The following is a 12,352-nucleotide window of genomic DNA, read 5'->3' on the forward strand; positions in this document are numbered from 1 at the left end:
TGGTGGCCGCACTGTCCAGCAGAGGCAGTGTAACCAGGTATTCTACATTTTTAACAAATCCACATCTACAGTCTGCAAACCAATCACAAGTGCATGCCAGAGGATCTGTCCCATTCTACCAGTTATTAGGATTTCTTCCTGTTCCATTCACACACTGAGTGCAGGAAGAAGGATAGCTGAAATGCCTCTGTGGTGCTGTAATTAATCTAATCTTGTCCTCACAATCCCTATGTGAGTGACCAGTAGGGGTGTAGTATATTCCTAGAATCATCATTTAAAGCCAGAGCTTGAATTCAACATCTCTGTGACACTCTCCCTTGGGTCATGCAAACCAGTGACCCCTCATGCTGCCCTTCTCTGCGTACATTTGATATCCCCTGTTAGTCCTATTTGGTATGGGTCCCACACACTTAAGTAATATTCTGGAATGGCACTACGAGTGATTTGTAAGCAGTCTCCTTTGTAGACTGATTGCACTTCCCCAGTATTCTACGCCAATAGTCTGCCAACTGCCACCTGCTTTATGCACAACTGAACATCTGTGATCATTCCATTTCATATCCCTACAAAGTGTTACACCCAAGCATTTATGAGTGTTGGCCAATTCCAGCTGTGACTCATTGATATTATAGTTGTAGGACACTACATTTCTTCGTTTTGTGAAATTCGCAATTTTACATTTCTGAACATTTAAAGCAAGTTGCCAGTTGTTGCACCACTTCAAAATCTTATCAAGATCTGACTGAATTTGTATCTAGCTTTTTTCAGACAGTACCTCATTATAGATAACTGTATCACCTGGAAAAGGTCCAAAGTTACTATTCCTACTGTCTGCAAGATCATTAATATAAAAGATGAACAACACATTTCCTTGGGGCACATCTGAAGTTATTTCTACATCTGATGATGACGCTGTATTCTCTCTATCAAAAAATCATCATTCCAGTCACAAAGGGGCTTAATACCCAAAGATATGATCGTCCTTATGACAATAAGCGTGTGCGTGTGGTACTGACTGAAATACCTTTCAGAAATCAAGAAATACTGCATCTAACTGACTGCCTTGATCCAAAGCTTTCAGTGTGTCATGAGAAAAGTGTGAGTTGGATTTTGAATGATCAGTGTTTACAGAATTCGTGCTGGTTGTCATGGAGGATGTTGTTCTGTTCTAGATACTTCATTGTGTTTGAGCTCAGAATATGTTCTAAGATTCTACAACAAATTGATGTGAAGGATATTGTATGGTAGTTTTGTGGATCTCTTTTTGTAACTGGTTGTGACCTGTACTTTTTGTCAACTACTGGGCACAGTTTTTTGTTCAAGGGATCTGTGACAGATCATAGTTAGAAGAGGGGCTAGTTCAACTGCAAATTCAGTATAGAATCTGATAGAGATTCCATCGGGCCCTGGAGCATTGTTCAATTTTAACAATTTCAGCTGTTTCTCAACACCATTGACACTAAGACATATTCCACCATCTTTTCAGTGGTATGAGGATTAAATTGGGACAGTTGTCCTGGGTTTTCCTATGTAAAGGAATACTTACAGATGGAGTTAACCACTCAGCTCTTGTTGTGCTACTCTCTGTTTTGGTTCCTGCCTCACTCGTGAGTGACTAGACACTAACTTTGGTACCACTGACAGCCTTTACATATGACCAGAATTTCTTTGGTTTTGTTCTACATCTATATATATATATACTCTGTAAGCCACCATAAGGTGCGTGGCAGAGGGTACTGTGTACCACTAATTGTCATTTCCACTCCTGTTCCACTCGCAAATAGAGCAAGGGAAAAATGACTGTCTGTACAATACCGTATGAGCTGTAATTTCTCGTATCTTATCTTCATGGTCCTTACGCACAATGTATGTTGGTGCCAGCAGAATCGGTCGGCACTCAGCACCAAATATGGGTTCTCTAAATTTTCTCAATAGTCTTTCCTGAAAAGAACACTACCTTCCCTCCAGGTATTCCCATTTGTGTTCCCAAAGCATCTCCATAACGCTTACGTTTTGATCGAACCTACCTGCAACAAATCTAGCAGCCCTCCTATGAGTTGCTTCGATGTCTTTGTTCAATCCAACCTGGTATGGATCCCAAACACTTGAGCAGTACTCAAGAATAGGTTGCATCAGTGCCCTATATTCGGTCTGCTTTACAGGTGAACCACTCTTTTCTAAAATTCTCCCAATAAACCGAAGTGGACCATTTGCCTTCCTTACTGCAGTTTTCAAGTGCTCATTCCACCTCATATTCACATGCTCGTTCCACCTCACATTGCTTTTCAGTGTTACGTCATATATTTAAACGACTTGACTTGACTGTGTCAAGCTGGACACTAGTAATACAGTATCTGAACATTATAGGTTTGTTCTTCCTACTCATTCTGCATAAACAATTTCTTGAATGTGAAATTTCAGCTTTCCTTTTGGTATCTTCAACTGTCACTCCAGACTGGTCAACAAGGGACTGGACGGAAGCCTTAGATCTGCTCAGTGATTTTACATACAAGTAGAATTTTCCCGGGTTCTGTCCCAGATCTTTTGCTAAGTTGTGACTGTGATAGTTGTATGCTTTGTGCATAGGTCCTTTCACATATACACGAATCTCTACTAACCTTTGCTTGTCGTCATTTGTGAGTCCCCTTTTGAATGTAGAGTGCAACAGCCTCTGCTTCCTCAGCATCTTACGAATTTCATTATTAAACCACGGTGGGTCTTTTCCATCCTTTATCTACTTACTAGGCAACGTAACTCTCCAGACCATGATTTAGAATCTGCTTAAACTTTGTCCATAATTCCTCTAGATCCATCTTACCAGTGCTAAGTGATGCCAATCCACTGTATAAGTAAGATGCTAATAACTGCTTATCTGCTCTATCTAGCAGAAACACTCTCCTAGCCTTCTTGACTGATTTATTAACTTTCATAATCATAATTGCTATTATGACATCATAATTGCTAATCTCTGTTTCTATACTGACATTGTTGATAGGGTCAGGCCTATTTGTAGCTACAAAGTCTAGTGGGCTGCTGAGCTAGCTGCTCAAAATAATTTTCAGAAAACATGTTCAAAAGTATTTCATATGACTGTCTGTCTGTACCATCTGCAATGAATCCATAGATGTCCCAATCTATACTCAGCAGGTTAAAGTCACCTCCGACTAGTATTGCATGATCTGAGTATTTATGCGCTATTGACCATTGACTTACTTTGAATGACTCTAGAAAGATCGTTTGACAGTATTCTGCTGCAGTAGTGATTGAAGGCTTCACGCATTGCTCCTTGGCATCCCAATGTGTTTTATTCAGCATCTCTCTAGCTAAACCCTTTTTCTTTGTTTTACACCCATTATGCTGTTGTCTCTGTTTCTTTAGAAGTTTGAAAGTCTCTTGTTGATAGGAGTAGTTGAATCATTTAAATAACTTAAGTAAAGTTCAGCTTATAGAAAAGTAAAAAGAAACTTCAGTGAAATTAAAAGAAAGGTGTTAACAAAAAGAGGGCAGGAGGAATTCTGCTGTTAAACATAAATGAGAGAGATGGTAAGTGGAAAGAGTACACCGAAGGCCTACACGTGAAAGAGGAACTGCCTGCTGATGTGATAGAGGAATAAATGGAAATTGATTTGAAGGACGTAGGGGATCCAGTATTACAGTCAGAGTATGATATAGCTTTGGGGGACCTATAATCAAATCAGACAGAAGATACAGATAAGATTCCTTTGGAATTTCTGCAATCATTAGAGACAGTTGCAGCCAAGTGGCTATTCAAGTGCATAATAATCTATGAAACTGGAGGAATACCATCAGACTTCCAGAAAAATATCATTGAAGCAATTCTGAATATAACCAGAGCAGGTAAGCAATGGTGCCCATACGATAGTTTGCAGGGGGAGTGGAGCTGGATCTGGGGGTATGATGTATTTTTAACATTTTGATAGATGGATGGCAACTTGGGAGTAGCCATGAAAAATTTCCCGTTCCGGCCCTATCAAAACCCTGTGTAATACTGACTTTAAATTGAAAGCTAAACACCTGAATGCACTACATTTTTTTCTTTCCCCACCCTTGCCCATAGGTATAGATGGCCTTGCAGGTGAACTATCTGAACTATCACACAGTTGGCATAACAGCTCATGTGTCTAAGTTGATGACAAGAATAATACACAGAATAATGGAAAAGATAATTGAAAATCTCTTTAAGTGATGATCAGTTTGGCCTTAGGAAAGTTAAAAGCACCAGAGAGGCAGTTCTGACATTGGAACTGGTAATGGAAGCAAGACTTAAGAAATATGAAAATGGGGTCAGGAGCCTGTCAACCTACAAAAAGTGTTTGACGATGTAAAATGGTGCAAGATGTTCGAAATTCTGAAAAAAATAAGAGTAAGACAGATAATATACAACATGTACAAGAACCAGAGGGAATGAAAGACAACGAATGAAGTGCTTGGATTAAAAAGTATGTAGACAATAATGCATTGTTTTGCCCCCTATGTTCAATCTATACATCAAAGAAACAATGACGGTGATAAAGAATAGGTTCAGGAGCACAATTAAAATTCAGGATGAAGGAAAATCAATGACAAGTTACACTGATGACATTGATACCCTCAATGAAAGGGAAAAAGAATTACATGACACGCTAAATGGAATGAGCTGTATGCTGAACACAGAATGTGTTGAGGGTAATTGGGAGTAGGTGAAATGAGGTGAAAACCAAAAAATTAACATCAAAATTGGTGATGAAGAAGTAGTGAGCGAATTGTGTTACCTTTAGAGCAAAGTAACGCCTAATGGATGAAGCAAGGAGGACATAAAATGCAGACTAGTGAAGGAAAACTGCATTTCTGGTCAAAAGAAATCTACTAGTACCAAGCATCAGCCTTAATTTTAGGAAGAAAGTCCTTAGAACATACGTCTGGAGCACAGCATTGTATGGAAGTGAATCAAATGCTGGGGAAGGGCAGGGACCTGGAAAAAGAACGTTGGGATGTGATGCTATAGAAGGGCATTGAACACTGGTGGATTCATAAGAAATGAGGAGGTCCTCCACACAACAGGCGAGGAAAGTAATACTGTATATGGAAACATCTGACAAGAAGGAGGGACAGATATCAGAGAATAACTGCTGTGGCACTAGAGGGAGCTGTAGAGGGTAAAAATTTTATGAGAGATTTAGGTTGGAGTATATACAACAGATAGTTGAGGACAATGTGTGCAAGTGCTGCTATGAGATGAGTCGGTTGGCACAGGAGAAACAGTCATGAAAGACCTCATCAAACCAGCCGAAAGACTGATGACCCAAAAAAAATCTGAAATAAGTCATGCTATGGGGTGCATAGTACAAGTTTTGTTTTGGTTTGGTCAAAGGATGTTAATAGGGTCAGAAGGAAATTGACTGGGACTAAGATTGCACAGGAAATCAAATGAGCCTTGACCTATGCCACTTCCATATTTCTCTGTATACACTTAATGTAATTACTTGCTCTGTGAAAGACTTCAAGATAGTGGCCAGCATACATCATTTCCTTAAGTGCAGGCCCTGGAAGTTTTAGCACTCCTTTTGAAACCTGCTTGTATGGCAAAAACTCACTTGCAATGCCCCTAATAAGAAATCTGTGTATAGGAACTAGGCCTAAGCACAATGAGAAACTCAGACAGGAGAGTACTGCAAATGTTAGAATAAGGAAAGGTTCTCATAAAAGTATAATTAAAAATAATGTAAGTATATTTCATCAAAATATTAGGAGTTTAAAGAATAAAGTAGATGAGCTTCTGGTTTGTTTAGAAGATTTAGAAGCTGAGAATGAAATAGATATACTATGCCTGTCTGAGCATCACATTGTTACTGATATGGATAAGGTAAATGTAAGTGGATATAAGCTCTCTGCACATGTAATGAGAGAAAATATGGAGAAAGGAGGAGTTGCCATATATGTCAAAAGTTATCATTGTGCAAAAAGTATAGAAACAAAAAAGTTTTGTGTAGAGAAACATATAGAAGCATGTGCCTGTGAGCTTAAATTAAATAAAGGCACATTTATAATTGTAACTGTATATAGGTCCCCATCAGGAAATTTTCATCTATTTCTGAAAAATTTGGACTCCTTGTTGTGCTATCTGTCAGACAGGGGGAAGCAAATTATTATTTGTGGGGACTTCAATGTAGATTCTCTGAAAGAGGGTAATAGGAAAAATGACCTTGAAGTATTACTCGGTTCTTTCAATTTGACACCTGTTATTGATTTTCCTACTCGGGTGGTAAAGGATAGCAGCTCACTGATAGATAACTTCTTTATAGACCAAGATAAGTTTAACCAGATAAATGCTCAGCCTGTTGAGAATGGTCTTTCTGATCATGGTGCACAGCTAGTTACAATATATGACATAGCTCCATTCAGCAATACTAAACAGTCCTCCAAAGTAGTACGTTCAGTCAACGATTTAACAATTGCAAATTTCAGGGAAAGCCTACAGCAGTTAGACTGGGATGAGGTGTACCGTGAACCTGATGCCAATTTAAAATATAATTTATTTCATGACATTTTTGTAAATGCATTTGAAAACTGCTTCCCCAAGAAAATAGTTAAATATACTCGTAAGAAACCTTGTAACAAACCATGGCTTACTAAGGGTATAAAAATATCTTGTAACCGGAAAAGGGAAATGTATCTGACAGCAAGAAAGAGTAGTGACCCAGAAACTATCAAAAATTATAAAAACTACTGTGTTATATTAAGAAAAGTTATTAAAAAATCCAGGAGTATGTGTATCATGTCTGAAATCAGCAACTCTGATAATAAAATTAAAACAATTTGGAATATTATTAAAAGAGAAACAGGTCAACCAAGAGCAGAGGAAGACAGTATTACCATCAAATTGAATGAAAACTTTACGAACAAAAAGTCAGAAATTGAAAATATTTTTAATAATCATTTTCTAAATGTTGTGGATATAGTAGGATCCAGGTGTTCATTAGAAGATGCTAGGCTGTTAATGGAAGAGGCCATACCTATGCAATTTGATACAGTTGAAATCTCACCCACTTCTCCCTCTGAAATTAGGAAAATAATAAACTTGCTTAAAAGCAAAAACTCACATGGAATTGATGGCATTTCCAGCAAAATACTAAAAGCTTGTTCTCAACAGATAAGTAAGATTCTCAGCCACCTGTGTAATAGCTCTCTGGAACAGGGCATTTTCCCTGATAGACTGAAATATGCTATTGTTATACCTTTGCATAAAAAGGGGGATAGATCTGATGTCAACAATTACCGTCCAATCTCCCTTCTAACAGCTTTATCCAAAATTTTTGAGAAAGTAATGTATTCAAGAGTAGCTTCACATATCTGTAAAAATGAAGTACTAACAAAATGTCAGTTTGGTTTCCAGAAAGGTTTTCAACAGAAAATGCCATATATGCTTTCACCAGTCAAATTTTGAATGATCTGAATAACCGAACACCACCCATTGGGATTTTTTGTGATCTCTCAAAGGCTTTTGATTGTGTAAATCATGAAATTCTGCTAGACAAGCTCAAGTATTGTGGCATGAGTGGGACAGTGAACAAATGGTTTAATTCGTACCTAACTGGAAGAGTGCAGAAAGTTGAAATAAGTAGTTCTCGTAACATGCAAAGATCACCACATTCCTCAAACTGGGGAACTATCAAGAATGGGGTTCCACAAGGGTCAGTCTTGGGTCCTTTGTTGTTCTTATTATGTATTAATGACTTGCCATTCTATATTCATGAAGAGGCAAAGTTAGTTCTCTTTGCTGATGATACAAGTATAGTAATCACACCTGACAAACAAGAATTAACTGATGAAATTGTCAATACTGTCTTTCAGAAAATTACTAAGTGGTTCCTCGTAAACGGACTCTCACTGAATTTTGATAAGACACAGTACATACAGTTCCGTACAGGGAATGGTATGACGCCATTAATAAATATAGACCTTAATCAGAAGCATATAGCTAAGGTAGAATATTCCAAATTTTTACGTGTGTCCATTGATGAGAGATAAAATTGGAAGAAACACATTGATGATCTGCTGAAACGTTTGAGTTCAGCTACTTATGCAATAAGGGTCATTGCAAATTTTGGTGATAAACATCTTAGTAAATTAGCTTACTACGCCTATTTTCACTCATTGCTTTCATATGGCATCATATTTTTGGGGAATTCATCACTGAGGAATAAAGTATTTATTGCACAAAAGCGTGTAATCAGAATAATAGCTGGAGTCCACCCAAGATCATCCTGCAGACATTTATTTAATGATCTAGGGATATTCACAGTAGCTTCTCAGTATATATACTCTCTTATGAAATTTGTTATTAACAACCAAACCCAATTCAAAAGTAATAGCAGTGTGCATAACTACAATACTAGGAGAAAGGATGATCTTCACTATTCAAGCTTAAATCTAACTTTGGCACAGAAAAGGGTGAATTATACTGGCACTAAAGTCTTTGGTCACTTACCAAATAGTATCAAAAGTCTGACAGATAGCCAACAAGTATTTATGAAGAAATTAAAAGAATTGCTGAATGACAACTCCTTCTACTCCATAGAGGAATTTTTAGATATAAATTAAGAAAAAAAAGAAAAAAAATATTTAAAAAATAAAAAAATAAATAAAAATAAAAATAAAGAAAAACAAAAAACACAAAAAATAAAGTTGTTAAATTAACCTAATTATGTCATGTATTAAAAAATTCGACTCGTTCCACATCATTACGAAATATCGTATTCATGATCCATGGAACTAGTATTAATCTAATCTAATCTAATCTAATCTGATGTTTGACATGTCGGATTTTCACACAAAAATTACAAAGGACTGAGCTGCCGCATGTCTGTGATCCATATTGTGTATGTTTGATTTGGTAACTTCAGGCAATAGTGAAATGTTAGTCAAGTTTGTTGTAAATAACTTTTGTGACTACACAGTTCTTTAAATGGTAATGTAATTGAGTCGTGCAATGACAATTGCTTTTTTTAGAAGCAAAAGTAGTTCAGGTTCATTATAGCTCTGGTATGTCTGCGTCTAAAGTGTTGTAATTAGCATTGATATACATCCCTGCCTTCTTTCATGTTGTCAAATGGTCAGGAAAGAGGCACAAGAAGAATACCTGTAGCTTGCATTGTGCTGATGCCCATCTCAGCTACAGCTCCAATAGGTAATCTTCCTTTTACCATGTTACACATTTTCTAAAATCACAGTAAAATTCATTGACAGGCTCATCATAAGGTACCAGCACAATCACAATATAGGTCCAGAAATGAACAAATCAGTTGTAGTACTGTGACCCAAAGTTCAAAAGAAGAAACCAACCAGAGTCTGTGATTAATGCAAGGTCCATAATATCAGAAAAGAGGAGAATCCATGTCTAGTCTGTTCAGTGTAGTGATTCAAGCAAGGTAATAAACTATTGCGTTCACATTCTAGAGTAGAGTGATCAAAAGTGGCTGTGTATCACCCTTATATCATGCTTGAAGTGAGAGGCACTGCCCATGACACAGGATGTTCTAGATGGCCAAACATTGTTGCTTCACATGAGCTTCGCGGAATTGTCAACGTCCTGGAGTTATGATCACTGATAGCCAGAGATATACATAGGCAGATCTACAACTGGAAATAGCTGTGTGCCCTTGTTGTTGTTAAATGTTGCTGGAATTACTGCTCTCTTTACTTCTTCCACCTTTGATGCCAGTGGAGCATCCATGTTATTGCCACAGCTGTAGCTTGCATTGTGCAGATGCCCAACTCAGCTGCAGCTACAGAACATTTGGATGCATTGGGGAGATGTGTTGCAGGGTGCCCACCGGCTAGCTGCTTCAGTTCCTGGCCAAGATACGAGAATTTATTTAACAGATTGCCAAATGCTATAAAAGCTCTCTGTGGGAATCTTTTTAATTCCGTTATATTACACAGCACTGTAAAACTTAAGGGTGTTGTAGAAAGTAACCTAACATACTAACTATGTTGTGGATATTAATGAAAGTGCAGGAGTGTGTTGCTTGAGGTCTTACAGTCGTACACAGAAAGCTGGATGTCACATAGTACTAGGTCAGCATGATTATAGTGCCAAATGGGATTCGGTTCACAACAAAAGGCAGTTGAAGCAATAGGAAAAAGACAGTGTGTGTCAATCAGTGAGCAATTACTGTGTACCGTGGTGGTGTTCATGAAAACACGGCACAGAGACAATATATAGAAGACTTTATATGGGGAAGAATCATCAGGAAACTGAAAGAAGTATGAAGTGTGATGAGTGTAGTCCAGGAGTTTTGTATTACTCACAGCATTGTTTCATGTGCATGGGGAGTGTTCGGAACCACAGACACTGGTGCCTGAAGGAAAGGAGGTGTCTGGCCGTGGTCAGCTACAGCATCAGATGACTGCTACTTTATGCAGCTGGCAAGAAGATCCCCACATCAAAAAGCGGGTGCAATTGCAACCACATTAATAGGACTCCAAGGCATGCAATTTGACACTCCACGTTGGCATGGTTACTGCATCGGGATAGTCGCTTCGCTTAATGGTCAGTATGTCATGTTCTGTTGGCACCTCCACATTGGCAGCACCATTTGCGACTGTGGCAAGAGCATATTGACATGATCAATGAGGTGGAGTCATTTACTCCTTCCCCGTGTGCATCTTCTCGTGGGTCCATTCAACCCTAACTGAATTTTTACGGATGAGAACTTGCAATCATATAATCATATCAAATAGAACAGGTGGAGAAACTCTTGAAATGAGAGGATATTCAGCGAATGGAATGGCTTGCACGTTCCCCAAACTTAAACCTCATTGAGCACATTTGGATGCATTGGGGAGATGTGTTGCAGGGTGCTCACCTGCACCAATGACCATCCAGCAGTTTTTAACCGCACTGGTGCAGAGGCATGTATTGCTGCCCATAGTGATCACACCCCCTTTTAAGAACCATGTGTTGCCTTTTGCAATGTCCAGGAGAAACTGCCAAGTAACATAGCTAGATGAAGCCTCGAACATACGTAGAAAAAACCGGTACAGAATAGTACAGAAGGTAACTAAGAGAAATAAACAATGAGATGAACAGAAATGTCACTTTTATTCAGAGACAATAATTACATTGACCTTACTGCAGTTTATGATGGTTCCCTGAACATTACAAAAGGCGGCGGGACGTGGTTCTTAATAGGGTGAGTGATCACCTCAGACAGCAATTCATGGCCTGCAACATGCTCCCATGCTGGCTACAAGATTGGTAGGGAGTTCTTGTGGTAAGGCGTTACATTTCTTGACCATATGATTGACAACTGCTGGATGGTCATTGGTGCATGTGAACGTGCTGCATGTCTCCCCAACACATTCTACAAGTGCTCAGTGGAATTTAAGTCAGGGAAAGGCCAGGCCAGTCCATTCGCCTAACATCCTCTGGTTCCAAGACCTCATTCAACTGCATTGTTCAGTGTGGTCATGCATTGTAATCCATAAAAATGAAGTCATTGCTGAATGCAACCCTGAAATGGTGCCTGTGGGGAGGGAGTACAATGTCACAGCAATGTTGACCAGCGAGTTTATCATGTTCAAAGATTTTGAGGTCAGTATGGCCATGCAACCTGATGCCTCCATGCACCATAGCACCTACGCCACTAAGATGATTGTGTTTGACAACATTCCTGGGTGCATTGTGTGTTCCCACCTCTCATCACACGAGGGTAAATCCACAATCACTATTCAGAACGAATCTGCTCTCATCTGAGAAGAGCATGCAAACTCACTCTTCATTGGTTCGGTCCCTGTATGCTTGTCACAATTGCATATTATGCTTCTGATGTGTGGGTGTTGACAGAACACAGCATGTTAAACTTGGTTGCAATTGCACCCACTGCTTAATGTGCATCCCTTCTTGTCTGTTGCACAATGTAGTAGTCATCTGCTGCAGTTGTGAACTGTGGGTTGGAATGCTTCCCATGCATGTGTAACAATCCTGCGAGCAATACAAAACTCCTGGGCTACACTCATCACACCTCACCCTTCTTGTAGTTTCCCATTGATTCTTTCCCATGTGAAGTCATCCAAATGAGTTACATGCCAAATTGATTATGTCAGAAACTTTGCATCAGCCATTAACCATTCTCTAGGATGAATATAAAACAAATTGTAGCTTCATTGTATCAGAATTTAATTTAATTACATATTAAATGGTGTAATAGTAGCAAAACAAGCTCCTACATACTATTAGTCATATGTCTGATGTCTCTGGAATGACATGCTATTGGAATATGGAAATTTTTGACCATACAGGCTATAAGTACATGCAGTAAATTACCCTATACTGTTTCCTGTGATTTTA

The 12,352-nt window shown here is 38.6% G+C and overlaps 1 protein-coding gene across 1 annotated transcript in view; it reads left to right on the top strand.

Moving 5' to 3' along the window:
* Positions 1–12,352, top strand: part of LOC124787983 — a 164,997-nt gene that overhangs the window by 57,117 nt on the left and 95,528 nt on the right. The window lies entirely within an intron of this gene.

The sequence above is a fragment of the Schistocerca piceifrons genome, chromosome 3 (assembly GCF_021461385.2).
Source record: "Schistocerca piceifrons isolate TAMUIC-IGC-003096 chromosome 3, iqSchPice1.1, whole genome shotgun sequence".
Classification (NCBI taxonomy): domain Eukaryota; kingdom Metazoa; phylum Arthropoda; class Insecta; order Orthoptera; family Acrididae; genus Schistocerca; species Schistocerca piceifrons.